A 27,732-nucleotide genomic window follows, 5' to 3' on the forward strand; every position below is an offset into this window, starting at 1 on the left:
GGGTCACTGCTCACTAGGCCAGACCGGCTGTCAAGTTAAAAAAAACCGGCCAAGTGCGAGTCGGACTCGCGCACGAAGGGTTCCGTACCATTATTTATAAAAAAAAGCAAAAAAATTATGATTGTTGTATGGGAGCCCCCCTTAAATATTTATTTTATTCTGTTTTTAGTATTTGTTGTGATAGCGGCAACAGAAATACATAATCTGTAAAAATTTCAACTGGCTAACTATCACGGTTCATGAGATACAGCCTGGTGACAGACGGACGGACGGACGGACGGACAGCGAAGTCTCAGTAATAGGGTCCCGTTTGACCCTTTGGGTACGGAACCCTAAAAATGTCGATTTTGGGTCATAGAGGTTAAAGTATAATTAGGTAACTCATCCGCGTCTGTCCTAGAGACATCGCAAAGTTACAGGAATCTAAAGACACATTTTACGTTATCAGGCGGGCTACATTCTTTCAGTACTGGAAACTCAAATTAAAAAAAATCGGGATATATATATCAGAGTCGTTTAACTTTTGTAACTATTTACCACAGAAGTGTCTTTAAAAAAATGTTTTTGACGCTTTTGTATTATTCTTATTAAGTATAGTTTCAATTGCCATTGTAAGTTGTATAAAGGGAAAGGAGATGTCTCTGACTGCAGCTCTTACCGTGGAATATCACTTCTCTTTTGTGCTGGTAAAATCCTCGCTCACATTATAAACACCCACTTCAGTGCGTTAGCTGAACAACACCTCCCAGAAAGTCAATGTGGCTTCCGTCCTAGCCGCGGTACCATTGACGCTATCGCTGTTGTACGGAAACTCTAAGAGAAAAGCCTCGAGCATCAGCGGCCTCTTTACATGTGCTTTGTGAACTTGGAAAAGGCTTTCGACGGAGTCACACGTGAAGCCTCTATTTTATGGCTTGTCCTTCGAAAATCTGGATATCCAAAGAAGTTCGTAAACCTCATTCGCCAATTTCACGTTGGCATGACAGCACAAGTTCAACATGAAATCGAACTCTCTGAGGAGAACCAGATTACAAGCGGCGTGAAGCAGGGATGTGTCATGGCACCCACATTCTTTGCCATATACTTCTCAGTGGTGATGAGAGACGTTTTAAAGTATTGTGGCAACCAAATACAACTAAATATAAGGACTGAGAAACGTGTTTTTGACATATCAAGATTCAGGGCGAAATTTAAAGTGCAAAAAGTCGTCATATTAGTTAGAGGTACCAAGAGGTGTCAAAGAAGATATCACGGGCAATTTTTTTTCAAAGCGGAAAAGACAAAAACAACAATATTACTCTAAAATTTAATCAGATCAAATAATCCGGTCTATTTTATATGCGTATTTACCGAATAAAAAACATTCATAGCGCCAACTTTAAAACATTAATAATAAAAGCTCGCATCGCATCGCATATTTTAGTGATTTTTGTAGCGAGTAGACTAACGGTTTCACAGTTCTTTGTTTATTACCGTCCAATGTATAATTTTATACTGTACAAGGACCTTTTTATCTGAGTTCAAAAAAGGAAAAAAAGGAGAAAAGAAGTAGTTACTATCAAACTTTATTTACTTAGTTATAACTGTTTTTCAATTACCTACCTAATAATTATAAGTACTATATACATTACTCATGGTTTTCAACCACAACTTAGAAGTGTCACAATTTGCGGGAGTTATGAGACGATTTTCCTCAATCATCCGCCACTGCTATAAGTGATAAGCAGATTTTTACGATGCCTGTTTTTGAGAGATAGCATCTTGAACATATAAGCAATACAGTAGAAACGACATTCACTTGCTTGGCATCTATGAGTACCCGCATCATAATTACCACGTGATCTTGTGGCAGGGGGTTTACGTGAAAATCACCAAATATCACCAAGGGAGAGGGGGGAAAAATAGGACAAATATGATCACATGATTTCTGGACGACCTCTAAGGACGTGCTCAACCCAACACCCTACACCCTAGCAGAGTATCATGTACCTACTTGACCAAAATGTACAAATAAACATGATTTCAATAAAATAAATGATATGATATGATATGATATGAACCTCACCTAAACGCGTGTGCGATCTATCCTGCATGTTGGGAGGAGCTCGCTACGAAACGGTCATTTTGGCGGTCTACCATCTTCGAATCCACTAAGTTGATTGAGTAAAACCGACTCGCAACATTAGACGTAAAATGCCAACTACGCAAGGAAAGACCTAAGCCCTCCTACGTGTATACATACAACACGACCGCTCAACTCTATTGTTGTGAATGTGAAAGGGTGTTTAAGAGGAAAAACCCTTGATTGCTGAGGTCGGCGTCATAGACATCGATGTTGAGGACTATATAATTTCGATTATATATTTCGTTCGCGCTTAGCAAGTTATTAAGCCAATTATTTAATTTATTATGTACGTGTTATTATGCAGGTAACCATTTTAGTGACTTCAGAGCTAACAACTGTTAAAGTTAACATTTTCTTTATTTTGAGGAGTACCAGGTGCATCTTTAATGGTAGATCAGAAGAGGAAATAATGACTCAATAAGAAAAATTGTAGCATACGATGGGAAATTTAGTTCTGTATGCATCTAGTTGTACGTAAAATGATCGTATATATGCCAACGAAAGTCGATTTTAAACGAATGGCATTATATTAAACAAGACTACATGAGCTCTTTAGTCGCAAAGATAAAAGCAATAGCGCTTCTTTTGTTACTTACATTTCCACGTCAAAAATAAAAAAAGGAAAGAATTTGCTGCATTGGAAGTTCTTTTCAAAAACCCGACCATTTTCCTCGAACAGCCAATTTGATATGGATTCCAATTTTTATTAGGATATAAATCATGTACACATCACTGGCCGGTACAAATCGGCCCCAATCAGTTGCGATCGATAAAAAAAAAAACAAAATCGAAGTGATCCCATAAGAGCTCCGTCAATAAAGTTTTGTACGGAGCTCAAAATTACATACGAGACGCCGCAGGCGACCTCTACTAGGTTTAGGCTAGATAATAATGGGTTTGGAAATATTACCAATATATAAATTTTAATCTTAGCTAATAATTGGTCAATGTACACAATAAAGATTCAGATGAACATATTATTGACCTTTTGAGGCAAAATTTGCCACAATGTTGGTTATTTGTCACTTAAGACAATTCTAATTACACTTATTATGGAGACTTATTGACAATCTGCATCTTTGCCTGAATAATCTTTAAGGAGTATTAAATTGTACCATTTTTTATAACGATATAGTATTTTGCCAACGTACAACTTAGCACCTTATTATCAATAAGCATTCATATTCTTAGCGTCTTAGTAATAAAATACTTAATAAATGTTAAGTGACAGCCCTATAATAAACAGCAACAAAAAAAGCCTTATCTCACAATCGATTGATTGGTTAACAAAACTCGATCGCCGCTAGGGTCATCACATCCTAATTCCGAGCGCCCGCGCATGATAAATATTCAAGCCGCCCGATAATTTCGCAAATTCTCAACAACCTATAATACACATTAATAACATAAAGTTCGCATGTCAAACCGCCAATTCGCATTCGATTATCTTTATTTTGCACTAATTTATCAATGTAACGATTACTTTTGTTTAATACTTACTTTTTTGCCTATATTGTTGATGCTATAGATAGGCCGTCCATATTTTTTGGTGTAGCTTTTAATCACGTAAGTAATTAATAAAAGTAGGTAACACAAAAGCAAGACTAACCTATGCAAAATTATAATTAACCTACAAAACCGTTTTTTGTTTTTGTTGTTTTGTATTGGTAACCATTAGTCGTTTATGTTTACATTTTGTCGTTTTGTAAAAACATTTGACTAACAGATCTGAACATTTCGCTTAATTTAATGTCGATCATTATTATCTTTCGGCCACCCACAGCAGGTCGAAGGTGGTCTGACTATTATGAGCTTGAAAGCATACTTATATGTTTTAGATTTTTAAGACAACCGACATATATATTTAGATACTTTTTTTAAATATAAGCCATTATGCTTTGTTATATTAAATGTGAATAAAACGTTCCACGTTGAAACAAGGGTTATCAATCGGTGAAATGTTGTAACACAAGCAATAACGGATAGTGGCATCAAAAAACAGTTGCTATTCTATTATTCTTCACATACTTTAGCCTCCAGAGGGACATATTTTTACTTTTGACATATAACATGACTGGAAAGTTAATTAAAATATTTAATGAGATACCAGTTTAGTCGGTGGGAGCAGACAAGAACAAATGATATTAAATTAAAGTTGCCGAGGTGGGCGTCTACGGTGACGTTTAGCTTTAGAGCGTTGAGTGGTTATGACAATACTCGTGACGAATTGGCTGGTGTTTTATAAGCAATTTACTTGATTGTGGGAAACAGAAAATAATTACCTAGTTGAAAGGTGTCGTCATCAAATAAGTAGAAGTCGTAAAGCTTTTTAACTGTTTATTATGCTATGCAAGTAGAGAAATAGGTAATCAATTGAAAATAAACGAGTTATTAGTACGTGTAAAGTATCTGCCAGAGATCGGAAGTTTTTGTACAAAACGCATAAATGTATAATGCTTCTGTTTTTGTTTAAAACAATTTATCGATATCGATTAAATGACAATGAAAAGAAAAAAAAACTTATTGGGATAACAGATGCTACGAAAAGTCACGTGACTGTTTTTATTATTCAAATTTCAATTGGTGTTTCTTATCAACGATTGGCTAGGCACCCAGATATCATATTTGTACACTAAAATACCGACCTGAATCGATCTCAAAAATACCTAGGTTTTGATATTTATATTCAGCTATTTGATAGCAAGAAGCTTGTATGATTAACATCGTTTGTAATAATGAATGTTTATAACAGATAAATTTGTAAATTCAACGACTGGCCGTAAACAATTATTTTTATCTAAGCAGCTTTCATCGATCTATCGCGTGGCTGAGATCGCCAACAAACCACTCGCTTTATTACCATTCTTAATAGTACGGTCGCCAAATCTCAAAAGCCCTCTAGAAACACGATTTAATTGACTCGGCTCGGCCTTACCCACAACCGGTATCAATGTGTTCGGACAGTTCTCCTGATCACCGTATATGCGGTAGTAAAGCGGAAAAATGGTGGAGGGGATAGTAATGACGTCACAAAGATGGCGGCCGGACCTATTCTTTTTGGCGGTGTATCTCGAAAACCACTTAACCGATTTTAATCATCGAGGTGTCAAATAATAGCTTATATTATGGAGATTATTTCCTTTTCTACAAACATTTACGTGAAACCTATAGGAAAAAAAATAATCACAAAAAACAGTTTTTTTATAAAATTATTTTTTTTTATTTTGTAAAAATCTCCGTAAATATTAGCATTTCGCAAATTTTGTTTAATATAAAACATATTGCTTCATTATCAAGGAATATAATGAGCCTTAAAACATACAGATCGAGTAATAAACAATGAAGCTACACTCATTTATTTGCGCATGGGTAACGATAACTGGCTTTTACCGGTCGAAACTGTGGTGACTGTTACGATACGTATTGAATGGAATTTATAGAGTATCGGTTTTAATTACTGAAATTATAATGACAATTATAAAAACCAGACACAATAATGTTACCTTACTTCGACGTTTAGTCTCTTTTTTCGTCTTAATCATAGGTAGGTACATATTTCTTTTTACTTAAAAATTTTATACAGGGTGAACTTTTAACCACCAGTCATACTCTGCGCAGCGACTTTATAGGTCATACTGAACAACTTTTACTATTAGTAGTCCCCAAGCCGCTCCGAGGCCAGATTTAATTGACTCAGCTCGGCCTTACCCACAACCGGTATCAATGTGTTCGGGCGTTTCTCCTGATCACCGTACATGCGGTAGTAAAGCGGAAAAATGGTGGGAGGGGATAGTAATGACGTCACAAAGATGGCGTCCGGACCTATTCTTTTTGGCGGTGTATCTCGAAAACCAATTAACCGATTGTATTTATCGAGGTGTCAACTAATAGCTTATATTATGGAGATTATTTCCTTTTTACAAACATTTACGTGAAACCTATAGGAAAATAATAATCACAAAAAACATTTTTTTTATACATTTGGTTGGTAGGTTTGTCTTATGTTTTAAAGCAGTAAAATCTTTCAAGTCGAAACACAGTATAAATATACATTTTGTTGTCTAATCTAAAAGTATGATGTTCATTGTTTAAGACTGATTAGTGATTACTGAATTAAATAACATGCTATTTGTTATTTTTGTTTTATTTTTTAAATCAGGTATTAATTTATTCACTATGTATCACTATACAGGCAAAATGTGTATCATAGTTGGTCTGTAAGTACTTACTACTTGTGTCGAATATAGGTATAAGATGAAATTTTAACCACCAGCCATACTCTGCGCAGTGACTTTACAGGTCATACTGAACAACTTTTATTATGGGACCAATGCCGAATCACGCAAGAAAATTTGGATCTGGAATGACACCCAGTGGCTGTGCCCTACCACACAAAGCGAGATGACATTCACAATGCCCATACCTCTCTTTTGGACGTAGTTTAAGGACGTACCCGGGTCCATGACGCATGCTCGCCACACCGCTGCTTAAAATAAGCTGACGCACCGTAAATTGAACTGCGTAAAAATCGCAAAAAATATTACACGGAGATCTTATGGCAGACACCGTACCGGTGACGTAAAAGACGCAACTGTTTTGCGAACAAAAAAGATTCGCGTGAAGCACGTCACTGCGATTCCGTACCGTCACCGTTTTTTAAACAGCGGTGTGGGGAGCATGCGTCAAAAACGGTACGCATACGACGCGTCACTGCGATTCCGTATCGTGACCGTTTTTTAAGCTGCGGTCTGGTCGCACCTTGTATTGTATTGTATTGTATTCGGGCGATTTTTCCGCAACTCGACGACTTGCGCCTATTTTGCGTGATATGTTGGGGGTGGGCTAGTCCTGCCAGCCCAGCTCCTCGAGGAATCCTATCAAACCTTTGATGTTGAGTAGGACCTCGGGGAGGTCTCTCGGAGATCCGAGATGTTTAGCCCTGTATGGAGTCACTCCGCTGCATTCCAGCACCACGTGAGAGGCTGTTTCTTCTGTCTCCATGCAACCTCGGCACAGGGGACTGTCTGTGACACCTGTTGTGAAAAGATGTTTGTTAAATAGTCCATGACCTGTTATGACACTGGTTACCATACTCAGTCGGACCTTCCCTAGTTGCAGGAGCGCCCTTGTGAGTTTTCCGTTGATGCCAGGCATGGCTTCTTTTGCCTGTCTGCATCCAGTCTGGTTCAGCCAGTGTTCTGTGTGTAGTTTCCCTGTACGTGCCAGCAGCATTGAGCGTACCTTGCTAAATGGTATCGGAAGAATCGGTTCCGGACCAATCGCCCCCGCATTCGATCCTTGGTTGGCAATCCCCGCAGCATCGTTACCTCGGGATCCACTGTGTCCCTGTATAAGTGTATAAGTTTGGATGTAACTATATGGCTATTTAGAGCCATTAAGACTGCTCTACTGTCGGAGAGTATGCGGATGGAGGATCCTACTACCTTTCTTGCAGTGATGGCAGCCGCCGCGTTTATGATGCCCATGCACTCAGCTAGGAATACCGAGTTATGGGCTCCTAGCGGAGTGGTGATCGACATGTTCAGGTCTTCTGAGAAGGTTCCAGAGCCCGATCCGCTGTCTGTTTTGGACCCATCAGTGAAGATTCTCAGCTCCCGGGGATTGAGTCCTTCATGATTGTCGTCCTCATATAACTGTATTTTGTACCTTTTATCGAAGATAGCTTGTTTGTGAATCCGGTCCGTGCCTGACCTAAGCACTGGAAATTCGTCATACACCTTTTCCAGGCATTTTGTGTGAAGAGCTCCTGTGATGTTAGACCATATCTTGAGGGTTCGCAACCTTACCGCTGAGAGACTGGCCTCTTGCTGTATGTGTAGGTGCAGCGGTGGAAGGTTTAGCATGACCTCCATGGCTGCAGTCGGGGTAGACCTCGTGCAGCCAGTGGTGGCCGCGCATGCGAGCCTTTGAAGTCTTTGTAGTTTGTCTCGTACGTTGCCTAGGTTTGTTCTTGGCCACCAAACCAGAGCACCGTAACAGAGTAAGGGGCGGATTATCGTCTTATAGAGCCAGAGGGTAATTTTCGGGTTGAGTCCCCACCTCTTACCAATCATCCTTCTGCACTGCCAGAAGACAACTCCCGCCTTGTCTATTCGTTTGTTGATGTGGTTGTTCCAATTGAGTTTATTGTCGAGAGTTAGTCCTAAGTACTTAACTTCATCGGACAGCTGTAGCTCAGTTTGGAAAAGTGTTGGTCTGGTAAAGTTGGTCGCACCTTTATATGGGACAGTCAAAATTTTTTTCGCGATTTCGGAATTGGTCCCATAGTAAAAGTTGTTAAGTATGACCTATAAAGTCGCTGCGCAGAGTATGACTGGTGGTTAAAAGTTCACCCTGTATAAAATTTTTAAGTAAAAAGAAATATGTAGGTACATACTATGATTAAGACGAAAAAAGAGACTAAACGTCGAAGTAAGGTAACATTATTGTGTCTGGTTTTTATAATTTTAATTATAATTTCAGTAATTAAAACCGATACTCTATAAATTCCATTCAATACGTATCGTAACAGTCACCACAGTTTCGACCGGTAAAAGCCAGTTATCGTTACCCATGCGCAAATAAATGAGTGTAGCTTCATTGTTTATTACTCGATCTGTATGTTTTAAGGCTCATTATATTCCTTGATAATGAAGCAATATGTTTTATATTAAACAAAATTTGCGAAATGCTAATATTTACGGAGATTTTTACAAAATAAAAAATAATAATTTTATAAAAAAACTGTTTTTTGTGATTATTTTTTTTCCTATAGGTTTCACGTAAATGTTTGTAGAAAAGGAAATAATCTCCATAATATAAGCTATTATTTGACACCTCGATGATTAAAATCGGTTAAGTGGTTTTCGAGATACACCGCCAAAAAGAATAGGTCCGGCCGCCATCTTTGTGACGTCATTACTATCCCCTCCACCATTTTTCCGCTTTACTACCGCATGTACGGTGATCAGGAGAACTGTCCGAACACATTGATACCGGTTGTGGGTAAGGCCGAGCTGAGTCAATTAAATCTGGCCTCTGAGCGGCTTGGCGACCGTACTATAAAGGGCAGACCGTTCCAAATTTGAATAAAAGAAAGAAAAACGCCGGCCGAACGCAACTCCTAGAAAGTCGTGCACTCGGTCACGGAGTATTATCACATCACCGAATATCTCCGCTGCGCATTAAACTCTTGTACATTCGCTTTAAAAACAGTTCATCAGATGGTCAGCACTAGATAGCGGTGAAAGGGACCGTTATAATAATAGCCACTATCTTTATCTCGTTCTAAAAATTTCATGACCATGTATTTGGATCAATTTATGGAGCTAGTTTTGACAGCTTAATTTTTTTTTCATGTGCATAGAGTTGATTGCTGCTAGTGTTGCGTAAAACCAAATCTGTTTATGTATGTAGATTTTAATTATGAATTTCGATAGCGAGATTTAATTTATTTATTACGTAGGTTGTAATGAATGCCAGATAACATCTGTGGAAAATACTGATGTAATTAAATGAGTACAATTACTTTGACGCATATTTTATTATTAATAGTGAGACTGTCATATAAGTGATACATTGCTGATTTCTCGTATCTGTTTCCGGGCGTTATCTCAAGAAAAAATAAGTAAGAATAAAAGGGTGACTAATTAAGAAATGTCTTGATAATATTGTTAAAACCCGTAACTAATATAAATAAACCTTCTTGATGCAATGAAACAATAACTCAAAATTAAAATAACTCAAGCGGTCATATACACACAATAACATACCGAAACATGTGGAAAACACGATTCCGAACATTAAATTAGGCAGCAACAATGACTACATTATTGCGGCTAATCCGACCGAATGACATAAGCATTTATGTTACAATTTTGTTCCACGCTAACACTGTCTTCAATTTTATTACCTAGCCAGTGCAATATAAAAATCTTCCACATAGCCTATGAATAATTACTAATTTTAAGCAAAAACAAAGCTAATTCGAGAAAAAACCGCTTAATTTAAAACGTAGAAATCTTATCTTGCCAGTGTTTCTACAATTGGCATTTTTTGTTATCCAATTATCTACTATTTTTTCATTCAGCAGCAATTCATAATTTGCTTCCAAATTGGCACAATTAAAATATGTTAATTATACATTCTTGTTTAATTGATTAATTTTGCCATATCTTGGCTATCTAGAGATTTATTTACTTCACTACTAACTGTTGTGAACTAAAACTTTGTTTTTCTAAAATTGATGTTATTAAATTAATTTTTAGTTATATATTCTTTGTTATCTGTTCCGACAGCAGTTTTTTTGAATCGTCATTATAAATAAAAGAAATGACAATTTTAAAATTGTATTAGTTATTTTTTTTTAAGTATAATATACGAGAACAAGGAGCAATTAAGTAGGATTACTCATAAACATGACTAAACTAGTTTTTATGTGTATGTAAATTTACAAGCACGGTGAATAATAATGGGAACTTTTCTAGTAGAAGTTACGAGTGGAGTAGGTATAAATATGTCGACCTCCTGCGGGGTATGAAGCTCACAATAAAACGATAAACTAATGAGCCTCATATTCGTTTTACATTGCCGTGCTTAGACATTAACAGAGTAGGTTTTTTTAAATATTTTTTTTAACTCTGAAAAAACCAAGTAAATATTGAGGTAGTCAGTATTAAAACTAGTGGATCAGACTATGCGTCAAAAGTATCTAACATTCTCTGATAGTTTGATAAAAAGAGATACATATCTTTATACATATAAATCAATTAAACTGTTGCATATACTTTTGAACGCGAACTGTCGAGATAGGAATTCTATTCGGCGTTATACTTTAGAGACGTTGATTCATACGTCTTAAGAAATTTTAGGTTTTTCATGGTGTTCTGCCATTTTGCCGAAGTTTTATTGTCCGAATTTCACTTGCCGACGAACTTTTCGCAGATTATTCACTTTTGCAACCAAAATTGGGCCAATTTTCATTATAACAACGTTTTACTTGGTAGAATTATTTTTAAGTAGATTATTAACAACATAACAACATTTGGAATAGGTGCCTACATTTCTTTTGCCAAATCATTCACTTGGTTAAATATTGATTAATTTGACAGAGTTAAGATAGTGCGACGACGAGCGAAACGAGGAGGAGCGTGTTAGGTGAACTGTGACCAAACAGTGCCAGAACCCACTTTTTTGTCCGAACGATGTCAATTTACGAAAATAAACTTTTTTTATATTTTTAGACTTACGAAGTCATTCTGCAATTTAACCGGTACATTGCGTTTTAAAAAGTGTATTTGTATATTGATGTCCAAACATGCAATGGATAAATGTTAGATTAGGAGATGATTCCAATGATTGTGTTGAGTTGCCACTTCATCATTCGGCAAAATGAAATTATGTGAATAGGGTATTTGACTACTAGTCAAATCAGTTTCTTTTTTCGAACTGTCAAAACGATTTAATACATGAATAAATGCGAATAAATGGTTTATCTATCTATCGATCTATCTATTTGCTACTTTGGAATTATATGAAACCCTAGCAAATGACGTCACGGTCAAGTTACATACTCTTTATAGTTCTATACGAATTATAAAATAGAAATATTATTTAAAAATTACTGCTTTCGTAACGCTAAAGTAATGTTTCTCTATTAAGGTTGTGGTGCTTTATTTCATCCATAGTGTGAAATAATTTATTTTAAATACAGTCAAATACCCTATAATCGGTTGCGAAAGGACATTCGACAAAATAATTTTCGAATATGATGTAGAGAACTTTGTAAAACTGTAAAACGGTTCTCGAAATCATTGCCGAAAATTATTTTGCCGAATGTCATTTCGCAAACAATTATTAAACCAAAAATTAAATAAAATTAAAATAAATAATCTACATGTAAATATACATTTTTATTCAGTGTGTTTCGATTGCTATTTCGCACGTACTTGTACTAAGCACTAACAATTATTTTTCGATTTAAAGTAGGTACTTATCGTACAAACGCTCGCATTAGATAGAGCCGTGTCTAATCGCAACAAAATGGTATCTAATTTAACGACGTACACAAAAAATGGGCAAAAGGCGGTCTCTTTCTCCAAGGCGGACCCTCGGCCCAACAACCAACAACTTAATCCATCTCCGCTTTCGTCGACTACCATTTTGATTAATGACCAAGTACCTGCTTAAGGTCCAATATACAAAAATATATGCTGATTCGTGTTAAATGTCTCTATTTATCTCTTTGACGTGTGCACCTTAGTTTTTATATTCCGACCGACACAGCTGTTTTGTTTCATTTGCATTTTTATATTTCCGTTTGGATATTTTTCATTTTAGTCCACTTTTTTTACTGTCGACGCTTTTGACAGATAAATAGATGCGTTATTAAGAAAAAAAGTTTTGTGGGAAGGTTTGAACTTCTGCGAAATAGGATATATGTAGAGCAGATAAACTGCATATATAAAAAAGTTTTTCGTAAGAAATACTACTTAAGGATATAAATCTCAATAAAAAACTTTTTTAGGCTTTAGCCAATTAGTAAGTACCTAAAAAGTATTACATTTTGATAACTTTATTAAAGTTAGCTAAAATGTAACGGCGTGCTCTAATAAAAGCTCTACTAAAATAAAGATATACATTGAATTGTTTCTCATTCATGAATTAAATAAACATTTCAGCATTAATAATGGGGAAAGCCATCACATAAATAACGCAGTTCATAATTTTGCAAACACTCACCAATTCACGTAATATCCAACTGGATTCCGAATTACAAAACCAATACACATTTCCAAAGTAAATAACGAATCACTATTAATCTTGTCACTCATCCACTAAATAGGCACAGTTTGCTCCGAAAATATCCAATATCAACTACACATCGTTAACTTTCATATAAATAGGTAAATGCTTTAACAGTATAAATATATCACCTCTTTTTTGACATAATTGATTTAGTTTATTGTCTTCCGGTATCTCATTAGAGGGTATAGTTTTTACGTTTTTCAGTCCACGCATAAATTATTCTTTCTAGTTGGAAACGGAAAATGGGCGATATTTCAATCATTCCGCCCCAAAAACTATACTTTAGCTCATAGCATCCAATTGGCCACATAATAGACAACTTCTTTAGATGAACTGATCTCCCACATGTCACACAACAGTCGGTAAACACGAAATCCGAGCTAATCAAAAACAAAGTTTGCGCGCGAAAATACCGCCAAAACAAAACACTGCAAATTCGCGGGGACAACCGACTTTGTCACCGTCAATTATTTCACGAAAATTACGGCCGATGTATAATGAACGTCTGAACCCGCATTGAGCTAGCTGTCAAATCTACGGGCCGTCATAGTCCGCTGCCATGAGTGGGCTCGCACACATGCTCACGTGCACGTGCAGCCATGGACACCAACACACTGACAGACTCCAGCGGACCGCGAACGTACGCACACATCGAGCGCCATGAATCATACACAACTCGCGTCTGTGTAGGGGCGGGTGGGAGTGCGAACATGCAGCATGCTTTTAACGCGGCCAGACGAAATGATGCCTAACTGCAAAAGGGAGCGTAGTGTGTATCGGTTTTACAAAATGGCTGGTTATACGCGACTACACGCGCCTATGTGGCCGATCACATGAGAGATTAGCCGAATGCGTGTGAATGCAATGTAAGCTACGGATGGGCGGGAAACGCTACGGAGATCCGTCGTTTCTGCGATGCAAATCAGACGAATGATTTCTTGTTCAACATTTCATTTGTGAACATTGTAATTAGATTGATATCATAATTAAGATATAAATGTCCCTCCTTTCTTACAATTCATTGCGTATTTATACCTTTACGACTCGACGAATAATTCTGGTAAAGCTTCTACAAAGGTATTAACCAGTATCGACAATTTGTTTCTTACGTATAGCTAAGAAACAAATTGTCGACAGCTAAATTTGTCAAGAGATGTATGTTGATAACAACAGTAATCAATATTTTAAATGACTATGATATATATGCTTCATTATATGCCACTATCCATCAGCATGGAAACAAAAAAGACTCACAAAACTTCCCTTTGATTTTCAGCTGTCGCTTACTTACACACACTGTTGCAGTGCTTATTCGAACTTCGAAACGACTCGGGACGTGGGGGCCGCGCGAAATTGAAGTACGACTTTATGTTAATCGTGATTGAATCGTTAATCGCGTGGCGAGCACGTGACAAAACAAACGATCACTTCACACACACACACGAACGATTCGCAATTTGAATTTGGAATTCCATTTCCGCGGATTCCGCGCTTCGCTCTGCGACGTGCGGTATTCTTACCTGAAACAAATGACAACCTCGTTAGTAATCAATAAATTGCTATCCATACTTATTACTTACATTTATTTATTAACGAGCATAACCATTAAAAGAAACTGTTTAATATTTTTTTCTTGAATCTGAATAGTAGATATAACAGTACAATGCCATTCATTATGCACTATCTGGAGTCCAGGAAAAATGTTTTCAAAAAGTCATTGCCTTTATATCTTTAACCTGTAGTTATCAGCTTAGCTCATGTGGCGATATCAGGGTCAAGAGTCCAGCTGATAAGTGGGTCAGTGCAATAGAATGAGGAATCTTTTTATATTGCCAAGTTCACTTCATCCGCTGGCATTGGGCTCGCTTATCTTTCAATGTTAGTAGGTCCGCATAATATATATGTACGCAAAATCTGCTTTAAATAAATACTTGTTAAATATCGTATCTAAGTAATACAAGACGCACCGCATAGGTAAGTATATCTTATTTAAATTACCTGGTTACCTACATTGTAGTGGAAATCTTTGCCTGTTCCAAACAAGTCATTGTTGCCTACATACACAACAAATAAATTAGGCAAATCAATTATTATTTATTGCAATAGACTATTTATCCAACGACAAAGTAATTAATTACTCTGAACCCAAATATGCACTTTTAATGCAGTGATTAATTGCATAGAGATAGCAAAAGTAATAAATTATTGAAAAAAATATAAACAGCCATAGAGCATTATCAGAGAAAACACATTAATTAAAATGATAAAATTGCAAAGAATTTTGTAAACACGGGGTGACGGAATCAATAAAAATTAATTGTATGTCTTTATCGTCGTAGACTCATGTTCAAATAATTGAAAAATAAACAGGTACTAGGCGATAACGGCGTATAAACAAATCCATACAACGTTTTATGAGGAGGCAATTTTTATGGGACGTTACGCACATCTGTCTAGAATCAAGCGGGTCTTCATCGAAATCAACGGCGCTCATCAGCTTTCAGTACTCCACTATTGTCACACAAATAAAGCTCTCAGAACCACTTGACGTCCATAATGAAGATGTTACCAATTTTCCACAGCAGAATGATGTATCTACCGTGAAATTTTAGAAAAATAAGAGCCGACTCCAAAACGCCCTCGGAGAGTTATTACATTAATATATTTACCAACACGTCCTATTATTACGTTTTCATGTACTGGTTTGCGCATAAATTAAAAAGTTGACAGTTTTTCTTTTGTCCCAACCCTTATTTGGTATTCATATTTGATATTTTGATATCACAAAGGACCGACGCGTTTTGAAATGAAAACACAAAACGTCCGTAACTTACACAAGAAAAACCTGTTTCGCCACCAAAGTGGGAATGGTAAAGATACAAATTGTAAAAGAGGCAATCGCACATATTATGATGTGTTCTTATCGGTGGATAACCATTTGCATTATTGTGAACTGTATTATCGAAGAAATAAGAGTTTTATTCAATTGTGACCCGAGGCACCGCTTCAATTATGGTCATATTGAATGAAATATGAGTTAAGTGAGGGACATCAAAGGGCAAAGCGGGGTTGTTTATGAAATGTGAACTTTGAAATAGGTACTGCAACACAGCACCCTTTTTAATTTGTACACAACTATGAACCGTGGCGAATAGGGTCTCGAAAATATGCCCGGTTTTTTATCGATCGATAGAAATTCGCTCTTTCGTTCGTATAACTATGTATAATTTGTGACTATTTCGGTCGAAATTTTCGTGTTTCTTATTGCTTCCGCAACGAATTTCGTGCGACCCACAAGTCAATGATTGAAGCTGTCGGGCTTTTGCCGGCAGCGGCCGACTCCAATTTAGTTTTTCGGATTAGATATGGCTAACATAATAACATAATTGCTCTAATAACAGGCCACGGCGGGCGCGCCGTGCCTTACAATTCACTTTCCAAATTGGTTTATTTTTTTACCTCTTATCTGTCTAAAACTATTATGATTTATTATCAAATTTTCGTGCAGGCAAATTACGGCCTCACATTTCGTGAATGCGCCCACAGACAGTTCTCTCTTTCTGACACGTTTTGGATTCGTAGGTTAGACGAAGGCGAAACTAAGTCATTGTATTTGACTGAAAGCCGTGAGGCTTTACATGGCTTAGGCTTGTGAATGATTTATAACGCTTTTTATAATTAACTCGTAATAATTAGTTGGATTAACATGTAACAAGGACGTGGCCATCCTATTTCTCAAAGTCACGGAACTTATTATGAACCTCCATTTTTAATTAAAGATGCCGACGAAACGGAAGCTTTTGGAAAAAAATACAGCAAAAAAATTGTATCTTGATTAGATGAGGTTACATCGACATCTTGGTTTGAATAAGCAAATAAAACACATTTAAAGGCAGCAGGTTATATATCGGACAAAAAAGCAAGTTTATTTTACATATTTTATTGAAAAATAACATGAGCAAAAAACCATTTAAAACTATTGAAATTGCATTAACGTTTAATGCTTTAAACAGTTCCATATAAGCCTATCGAACAAAATAGTAAATGTTACTGTTCCGAAAAAACAGTAAATTTTACTGTTCCGAAAAGACAGTAAATTTTACTGTTATAAGTAGCTAGAATGTAGTGACTGTTGGTTTAGAATTAACGTTTTTTCAATACTTAGAAACGTTACTGTTTTGTATTTTACTGTTTTTTAAAAAAAATTGACATTGTATAAAGCAGTTAATCGTCATGAAAATCAGTTTAATGTGTGCTCGATAGATTATATTTTTTTCAGTGTATCGTTTAACTTCTGGATACAGTTTCAAAGTTTATCAAACTACATTTATATTTGTAATTATGAATGTAGAAACTGAAATATCGCAACCGACAAATGTTCATGACAAGCGCCTGCATTAAACATGAACTGCCACCGAAGCATTACCATAAGAACAAAAACTCACTTTCTGTTGCGACTCCAAGGGAAACGCGACTTAACCGACGCAACACCTAGTGTGCACGAAGCTTAACTTAAGAAAAAAGGTGAAATGTAAATAGCCCAATTTGCCAAAAAGATTTTATGTATAAAATTGAGTATGTAGTGTTAAATATTATTTGCGGCAAATTTTTGTGTCACTTCAATGAATGACGATAAAGTAAATGATCTAAAAATAAAGCGTTAAATTTTAGTTTTATCAACGACTTTAAAACGTTTATAAAAATATACAAAATATTATCATTAAATTCAAGTTTGACCGCGTGGGAATTTAACGGAATATACTTCGAAAACGTTGGCATTAAAAGCCAGCTTGGATTCTCACGAAAATTCTTTTTCGAGCAGCGGAATATTTTAGAAGGAATTCTCTTTTCAAATAATTTACAATAATAAAAAACCAACATGTTAGAAGCAATATTAATCTTGTTAATTTGATCAAAATATTCTAATTAGATGAATATTATGATATGATACGTAGGAACTTTCATTTCATATGCATCAATAAAAAATACAACAGACGATCAAACTCTTATGTTTATATTCACGAAGCAGTCTGAGGTTAAAAAAAAAAGAAATTATAGCAGGAAAAAATATAGAGATATTTTTAACAATACTCGTGAATCAGCTCACAACGGTCGTGTGCCTATCTACGTTTAACATACACATATACATAATGTAACATTCACTCTCAGATATCGCGAGTGGTGAAGCGGAAGAGACCTCCGACAAAGGACTGCGACAATGAGCGCCCCAGGGTTGCCAAACGCAAATATTTGCATTTTTCATACCGTGAATAGGCCTCATAACTCATAAAACTTTTTAATTATGCGCGGTTTTTAAGGCTTACAGAAAAACTCTCATTAGGTTTTTTAATTTAATTCTTTGTACACAAAGAGTAGAATATGTTTTTTGAATTGCTAATCTTGGTTTTTTTACTGTTTAGGGGCGGATTACTAGTAAATAATCAACAGTCACAATGACAAAAATATTTTAACAAAGACAACCCTTTACATCTAACTTTATTATAAATTTAAATTATGAAGCTGACAATTTGGAGGTATCACAAGCCCATTTATTACCCGCTCTCGGAACCATCAGGTGAAGGCTAGGACTTTTAAACGAAACACTACTCATAGGTCCAATTCTCGGAAAACTTAAGCGCGATTGCTTAGCAAAATCCCTGGAGGAAATAAATAAATCATGGCGGCAACGCCGGCAACCCTGCGTCGGACGCAGGCCCGGACACGTTTCAGTTCATGAGTTATAGCGCCAGCCGATGTGACTTTTCAATTTGAAATCATCAACCTGGAATTAATTTCATTTTTGAACCCCATTATTTCTGCTATCTACTCGCTGATCGCAATATGCGAGATCCACATTATTGCCGTGCCGACAAAAATATTTTGCGGTGCCATTCGGTTATTGGTAATTTAATTCTGTTTCGGGGCTTTAATTTATCTGAATTTTCAGCGCCCGGCTGATATACAATATCAGCCGGGCGCTGATATAAAACTGATAGAAACGGACGGTTAAGTTAGGTATTCAATTCTTCAATTAATTTTGCTTAATGCGCCAAAAATTCAATTTTAAATTCTATCTGATCATATCTATCAAATCGATGTATCACAATAAGTGATAGAATTATTTTCATCGATTGAACCTAACTATCATAGGGACCTAAAGTAAGATCCTCGTATAACCAACATGATTTTAATTTAAAAATAATGTCCCCTGAACACGTTGGGAACGCTACTAAAATTCATCTATCAACCAACGTAAAAAATACGTCTTCCGCGCCCGTGTAACCTACGTCTGTAACGCACAAATCTGTCAGTCGAACCCACAGTTAGCTCGTGTTCCGGAATACTGCGTAGGACAATTTATTCATAAATGTTTGACGAAAATCGGCCAGAATTAGACACAAGAATTCCATACAAAACACCAAGCACCTAAACTTTTGTTGCTATTATCGATGGCGTACTTCTTCGGCCATTGACCCGAAATTCCTCTAAAATTTATCGATCTCTAATTTTAAAATTGTCACGGAGAAAATGTTAGAGAAAATTTGCGGCACTAGCGAAAACTAATCTTGTTTCTAATTTCACGTCGAAAATAGCCGACAGTGACTCACCGAAACGGCCAATCGGAAAGGATATAAAATAAATGAGAACCTATATCAGATCGGATCGCAGCGAAACATTCTAAGAAAGCGCGCCCAAATCCCTAAAGAGGAACCTTATAACAAAGCTAATATTAGACAATCATTTCCTGTCAAAAGGGAGGCGGCCCCGGGATCAGGAGGGGGTCGGATGGAAATACCTCCTCGTCTCTCCAGATTTCGCAGTCGCCGTGTTCGGGTGTGAATCTGAATTTTTATTTTTTGCTGTCAGTGTGATGAATGGATTTTTAATATCCTCCTGCAGCTGTCTGGTTTCGAAGGTCTCGTGATGAAAAATGTTTTTCTAAATACGTTAAAACTTTTTATCGGGATATGAAATTTAGTAATCGCGATATGAAATTTGTAAAGCTGAATCGCAAGTGGGTGTGACAGCCCTGGTGTTTAAAAAACCTACTTTTTTTGTTGTAAACAAGGAAAATTCAATGTCGCCGTCATGTCGCACGAGGTATAGTTAGACAGGCAACAAGACATCAGCATCCAGAGACGTCTCAATACGCGTACGGTGGGCAAAAAACGCACCGCTCTCACGGCACGACTCTATTACGGGTCCAACGCGAATAAATAAAACATGACGGCCCTTCCCTTACACATACTGAATGATATATTTAGCATCCTCGTATCTTAAGACATTATCTATTTACAAAACACGACCTTACACTGTTTATGTAAAGTTCAAACTTCAAGAAGGTGTTTAAGCGTGATAAGAACGTGTGAAAAGCGTATTCTTGGATACGATATGGACTCTCGTACATATGTGTTGATGTTAACAGATCTTGATTCGGATCGGATTTGAAACGCTTTCTCCTGCTGAGTTTAAGAAATATGGGTTTGCATACATAGAAATCAATATTTATCTACATAAGAAGAAATGTTTATTTAAATTAAATTTGGCAGCTAAGCGCGTTTTGTCCTATTCATCATTACAATCATAGTTTTTATTAAGTAATTTACGCAATTTTTAATGATATTTGCAGAGAATCAAGTAATGTGCTTCCACAGTCACACCTTTTTACGGCAAATCTCGAGAATGTGGAGCGTTCTGTATAAGAGCACTCCGTATAAATATGTAACAGCCAATCAGCTTTCAGAATGTTAACTTCGATCGTGATTCAAGAAATGACACGACGGCAGAGACTGAAAAGTAAGAGAAACACGGGGTACAGCAACGCGAATCAAAATAAAGTAAAAAATAATTTTGATTAGGGTCCTTGCACAAGTTGTGTATGTGTACAAGCTTTGGTAAGATTTATGGCATACATGCTACGACCCATGACTTTGACTGCATGAAGCTGATGCAAAATAAAAAAGTTATTGAAGGCTACGAGTTAATCCAAATTATATGTGTGTGCCAAATTTAATCGACATTCATTGTTAGAATCATGGAAACGTAAAATTGTCCGTTGATGAACAATTTCACTTAGTTTGAATATTATTACATTTTTATACTTTTTAGGATTAGATATGATGGCCATGTTGAAATCTTCTAAACACTCCTTAGATATAAAGATTTGTCGGTTTTAGCAAAGTAACACTTAACTAATACTAGCATTACTGTTTCGCATAAAAATGTTTACAAGCACAAGACAAAACATTTAACACAGTCACACACGGCGTGTGGCGAGCGCATAGATCAACTAATGGCGACTGCGCCGATGACAATAAAAAGACGCGCGCGCACCGCCGCTACATTAGCGAGCTCGCCATACTTGGCACCACTAGCTCCTCCCGTTGGCAACAGAGTGCTAGTGATGGAACATTCGTTATCGATATCGTTTGGATATTCAGTACAACTATATTAAAAAAAAGCTTTGGCTTTGGGCTTGTAAACAATCTGCAAGTGGCCTGGACTTTAATAAAGCTTTCGGCATGTTCAATAAGAATTTATACTCGTAAGGTATATATGTACCTACGTCTAATAATTTTACGCTCCAGATATAGGTATAATTCTGTAGATTTTAGAGTATATTAATATGTATGATGGCGATAAAGGAATTTAAATTATCAAACGTCTGTCACGATGATTTTCAAATGCGGAAGGTGTTCTACAAGGAAGCGACTTAGACCCTATATTGTTTTGCATCTGGAGTCCGTATAATCGAAAGTTGCTTTTTGTTAACGGAATGAGAGCTGTAAGATGATACAATGGCGGCACGACTTAACCGATATTTATGAAATATTAAGACCTTCCTGCAAAACTGATGAATAAATAGATAAGGTAAAATGTAAGTACCTATATGAAAATCTGTGTTTACATAGTCATAATTTGACTCGTGTAGTTCAAGAAATTTGAAAGTGCCTCTAGCATGTATTTATATAGAACTAGCAAAAATTATTCAAGTCAAACTGACTTCTATGCACAAGTTTCCTGTCGTAACTTTTTGAGCTATACTCTTGAGTTTTATCTTACACTCGGCTCCCTCCTCCCGTTGGCAAGAGCAAAGCTAGTGATGGACGACAAACTTTATCGATACTAATTTGTTGCAAGCAACACGGCCGTTGATGATTTGTTTATATTGAAACGCGTACGTCTTGATTATAATAATAACGTCTCATAAGTGAAGCAATCGATCAATGGAGTCAGGAGTTGCAAATATCCAGTGTGCTAAAACTGTTTGTGTGTCTAATTTATTAAGATGCTTTCATACGTAGCCAGTACATAAAATTATATGAAGTATGTAAATTATTAATACAAAACAATAAAAACGAATGAATAAAAGAATTACATGAAACTAAAAAAAATAAAAAACGATCAAGAAAAGCTCAATTATCGATACGTATCAAATCTCGCGCCTACGCAATTTTACAAGTCTCATTTGTTTCTTCTTTTCGAAATTCGGCAAGAAGAGTGATGGTATCAGCGGTTGGGAATTTGTACCACGATACCAGGCGTGTCATTCCAACTGGCTACTAAACAAGCAAGTCGAAATATCAGGCGAGCTAGTACAAGTCGCTCTCTGATAACGCATATTTGTTATGAGTTACAAGGTCATGTTTTGTTGGTTTGTTCAAGATGTGGATGAGCCTACGCTAGCAACTAGTGGGAATTCGGTCCAGTGCGATCCCAGCAGTGATCCCTGGCAAACCGTCAGCGCAACTGTTCCGCGCTCTCACCCCACTTGGCACTCAATAACTTTCGCTTCACGCGACTGCTACTATAATTTGTTACTCCTGTGTCTATTAAATAGATTGCTGGGTTTTTAAACGTGTAGCTATTTTGTTGCGAACGCTTCGCAGACAGGGGAAGAGAAGAAAAGGTCTGAAGTTATAAGAAATATTGAAAAAAAAAAACGTGGTTTTGGAAGTCTCACGACGATTACAAAACCATCTAGGCAATAAACAATAATAACAACAACAAGCAATTTTAATAAATTAACGCCAAATATTTACTCGCATTCAAAAAGTCTGCGAGTATTACGACATAAGCTTACCAAACGAGATTTGGTGTCTGTTGCTCTGGTTCTTAGATTTCACATGTTGCTTTACATCAGGATGTGATGTCACTAAACGGGTCGTATTTAGGAAATATCAATGTAATTATGAAAGCACATGAAAATATACTCAATGTTTAGTTGAAAATTTCTTCTTATGAAAAGCATTTAATGAAGACTTACTTATTTGGTTGGTAATGTAAAACATGGTAAAAGGTTGGATACAACTTTAACGAATGTAACAAATAGGTAAGAAGCCTTACAAGGGTTAAAAGAGATGAATGTTATAGCTAGGTAATATTAGAGAAAATTTAAATAATGAAGACTAGACTTTTAACAGACAGCCCAAGTCGATAGACTAAAGAGTAAGACAAAAACTAGCAAATGTTATGACAGCGCCACGCGTACAATGTGGCTGGGGACGAATATTTATTTATTTATAACATCGAGAGGCAGTAAATTAGCGTTGAATTTACGGCGCGGCGCAGGAGTGATCGCGAGTTATTTTCAGCGCAGGCGCATGATTTAAACAGTTCCCGGTGGCCCGTTAGATCGAAACCGGGGATTGTGAACATTGTGTATTTGATAGCCAATTATAATGTCATTTGATATTTAGTGCTTTTTGAGCGGTTCTTGTGATAGTTCGTCATTTTGATCGTTTCAGATAATATATTGTAATTTTATTAATAACAAGATAACGCAACGCTTTTCTATCAAGAGGTGTCAAATTGAAATAGACCTTCAACTCTTGACTTGTTTTTTGGGTAAGAGTTTGAAAATAGTAACCATTGGCATTCGGTTTGGTGTCCAGGACAACCACTCCATTCATTTCATTTCATGTCTCTATCTTTATTAAAAATACTAGGCACCTAACCTACATGGTTTTGTAAAGTAGAGATATTCCAAAAGACATTCTAAAGCTTCAATAAATTCATAGCTACCTATAGCAAATTACATTTTACGTTAAATAAATAAATATAATAAATATTATACAGACATTCTTACACAAATTGACTAAGTCCCACGGTAAGCCAAGAAGGCGTGTGTTGTGTTACTTAAATACATAGAAAACATCCATGACTCAGGAACAAATATCTGTGTTCATCACAAAAATAAATGCCCTTACCGGGATTGGATCCCAGGACCATCGGCTTCATAGGCAAGGTCACCCACTAGGCTAGACCGGTCGATCCAGACGATCTTTGATTTTGTTTGTACTACCGGATTGACCCCATTGGGTCGCTACGATTCCCACCGACCGGCTGGAGTCGGGCCGTGCCTGAGAACATTTTCCATGTGCCTGTGCAGAAGCGATGGAGTCAATCCGGAGCCGTCCGTATCCGCGAGGGGCCGACTGGCTTGCGGCCATACAAATGTAAAATGCGCTCCGACTCCGCCCGTTCGCTAGGAATCGTACTTATCTCGTCTCCCATTAAAGGACAGATAAATAGAGGTTAAGTGAGAGCTTTAAGCTTCAGTATAGGTAGATCTTGGTGCAAACAAACGGTACCTAGCCTAGAACAAACACATGTTAGCATGTACCATTGTCTCTCGACCTGTCATGTGAACATGACGCAACAATGGCACGAATAGTGGTCGGTACGCAGTATACGTGACCCTAATCCTTCTGATCCCGTCTGGGATATTTCTGGACAACATTGACTAGTTTAATTAATAGTGTTTTGTGTTTTTTTAAGAAAGCTGACAAGCTGTAGGTGTCTGTAAAACAATATTAACGTCACAAAGTATAGTGATTTGATATTTCCCCTCAAGTTGCTTTATCAAAATATTATTAAAAAAAGCCTGCGTATTGTAAAACAGAACCATACCTGACATGTTATTTAATAATATCATAGTTCTAACTTCCAATGTAAAGTTTTATTAATTTACACCTATTTTACTTCTAAACCACGTTGTCTTCAAGCATATTTATTCAAGCAAATTTGCATCAAAACGACCATTACTGAACATTCTACAAGAATTAATGTCACACCGCTTAATTAGACAAGACAACTACTATCGTAATTTTGCTCACCGTACACCAAATTAAAAACCAACATTCAACATTGTACGTAAGTTGTAAAAAACTTCATACAATGGAAAGTAAAATTTTACTGCCGCTTCGCTAATGAAGTAATGACGAATGGTTGTAAAAATTCAGCAAATTGGTGCTTTAGCGAGCAAATTAATGCAAACGGAGTTTCCGAACGTGATAAACGGACTGTGATGAGGTTTGTATTGTGGATTAGTGTCACGGTAGTGGACGGTTGACTTTAATTTTATAGTCCACCTGCCTTTGATGTTACTACATTCACTAATAAACTACTGTTTCATTGTAAAATATTCCCTTTAATGCCTTTGCAATAATTTGCCTACTCGTAGATGTAATCTAATGCATGTATGGGGTCGTTAGTAATCATTTTAATGGCATTATCAACTATGTTAAGCACATGTTTATATTTGTAATGACAAGGCAAGTCATGTTTATCTGTCATTTTACCATCACATATTGTTTTTACTTACATGATAGGCACCTGAAACAATGTATTTCGTTCATACTAAATAAGCCGTATTTCTTTTTGACATGTTGTTTATTAGTTTGCTAAACTAGCTATTTCATAATGAAGTGCCTGAAGCTCATTTATTGGATTGCTTCATCAATGCTTTTGTATGAACTAATATCTTGTTTTAGAAAGTTTCTTAGTTAAATCTAAGTAGAGACCCTACGACGAGTCGCGATGCCCATAACCATAACCCATAAACATTGCGAGCGCGGACTTCTGGCCGAAAGGGGTGATATTTCGATGGTTTCGTGGGAATCTGCCGAATGCCGCACCGGAGCAAGTGGCGCAACCGAAAACTGCCTCGACAAAATGATATTTAGATTTTAAGATTTTTATTATTGTATGTATGTTAGTTTGTAAGATATAATGGGCCTTAGTTGCCTGAAAATAAATGATATTTAATTTATAACCTCTTCCAGGGCCTTGGAAAAATACTCCTTGGGACGACGAGTGATCCTAGAATTTCATTCTTAGGCCAAAGAATTGGCATCGATATTCAGCGTGGGAACTGGGAACATATCCAGCTTTATGGGCACCCTTCCGCGTTCCGCAGGGGACAGACCTGGGTGACTTAACATAGGTGGGTAAAAGTTTTATTTTATTTTATTAGTTTTAATTTGTTTACTTTATTCTTCAGGTTCAAATAATACTAGCTCGTTCCAATAAGGTTTTTTAGCTACATTCTGAAGTGTTTTTAACAAATTACCCAGCATTAGAAAATCAAAATCTTCACGCAGGAAGACGTGTCGAAAATGTAAACAAAAGAACATTAGTAGAACATTCTAGATGCGAGGCCGGCGACACCACATCGCGCGCACGCTCCGAGCGCATAAATAAGAGACGTCGCTTGTTTCGCCAATAAAATTGATTCTTTCGCATATCAGCGACCTGGGAGTTTAATGTTTTGATTTAAGAATTTCAGATTTCGACGATATTGTTTGTTTATTATTTCCTACAAACCTGCATTAGATTAGAACTGAGTTAGAAGTTCATTTGTATTAGAATTGAGTTTAACTGGCGCCTATTTCACCGACTTGAAAATGGACACCTGACACTGTCAATTTCCTGTACATTTATGGGTCGGTGAATAGCGTGAATGTTTACTTATTGGACCAGAATTGTACGGTGACTTGTCTGTCAGGTGACAATTGTCGGCGTGCTGAAACGGGGTCCGATGGGAAGAATTGTAACGCTAACGACTAAGCTTCATCAGCCTTCTTTTTATTTGTTTTCAATGTTCTTTATAATATAAAAGACAGATAGATTCCGTTAAAAAGTAGGTTACCAATTACTCTTTATCGCATATTGATATCCAGTGTAATAGACAATAAAACTGTTTAAAAAGAAATAAATCTTAAAACTAGCACTGTAAACATTTCAACAAAACGACCCATAATTCATCGATGCCTCATAGAACTACATTTAATACAAGACAATAGTAAAAAGCGTGTTTTAGAACTGAATTTCGCGCTTCATACATAATAAATCATTACATTGACAGGACTATTCATTGATCCCTATTTATCGGAAACACATAACGCGTGCCAAACAGCGTTGATCAATGAAAAATCGGATCGTGACAGTATCTCCCTTATACCATAATGATATATCGTGTCCAGACCCATTATGCCCACATTTATTATTAGATAGCACAAGAATATCGTTTAATAGAATATCAATTCAGTATTCATCAAATCAGAATTGCATGTATTAAATGTGGTTATCGGTTTTACGGTTTTTAATTTACAGTGCATTTTGATTGAACATAAAAAGTGACATTATCGCTGGTTCGCATAAATTACCGCCGTTGACAGAATAAGCTTGCCATTTAAAAATGGGCTCGATGGCTGTATGGATCATAGGATCATACTATGTACATTGTTTAAGCTATTATTATTAATAAAGAAACACTAAATATATCTCACATTTATTAATTTTTACAAATCTTGCAATACGTACTTACTACCGGACAATGAATAATAATCTCCTTTTCATTTTCTTTTTCGTTTCTGTTATATTCTCTTATTATAAACGGCAAGCATGGTAAACCTAGTGTTACTTACTTGACTGATAAAAATACGACATGTTATTCATTGTTTTAAAGGAAAATCTGATAAAAAGACATAATTACATAATACCTTCTAAATTGTTTA

The 27,732-nt window shown here is 36.4% G+C and overlaps 1 protein-coding gene across 7 annotated transcripts in view; it reads right to left on the reverse strand.

Annotated features, from left to right (window-relative positions):
- LOC133515977 (homeotic protein antennapedia) overlaps positions 1–27,732 on the reverse strand; it is a 243,704-nt gene that overhangs the window by 41,013 nt on the left and 174,959 nt on the right. Inside the window, exon 1 of one of the 7 annotated variants that reach the window (XM_061848633.1) lies at positions 21,034–22,962. The exons of 5 other annotated variants lie outside the window; for them this stretch is intronic. The gene's annotated coding sequence lies outside the window, so the exon portion shown is untranslated. Of the gene's footprint in view, positions 1–12,865; positions 13,586–21,033; positions 22,963–27,732 lie in introns of those variants that run through there. One more of the 7 variants, XM_061848627.1, reaches the window with a different exon arrangement.

The sequence above is a fragment of the Cydia pomonella genome, chromosome 3 (assembly GCF_033807575.1).
Source record: "Cydia pomonella isolate Wapato2018A chromosome 3, ilCydPomo1, whole genome shotgun sequence".
Taxonomy (NCBI): domain Eukaryota; kingdom Metazoa; phylum Arthropoda; class Insecta; order Lepidoptera; family Tortricidae; genus Cydia; species Cydia pomonella.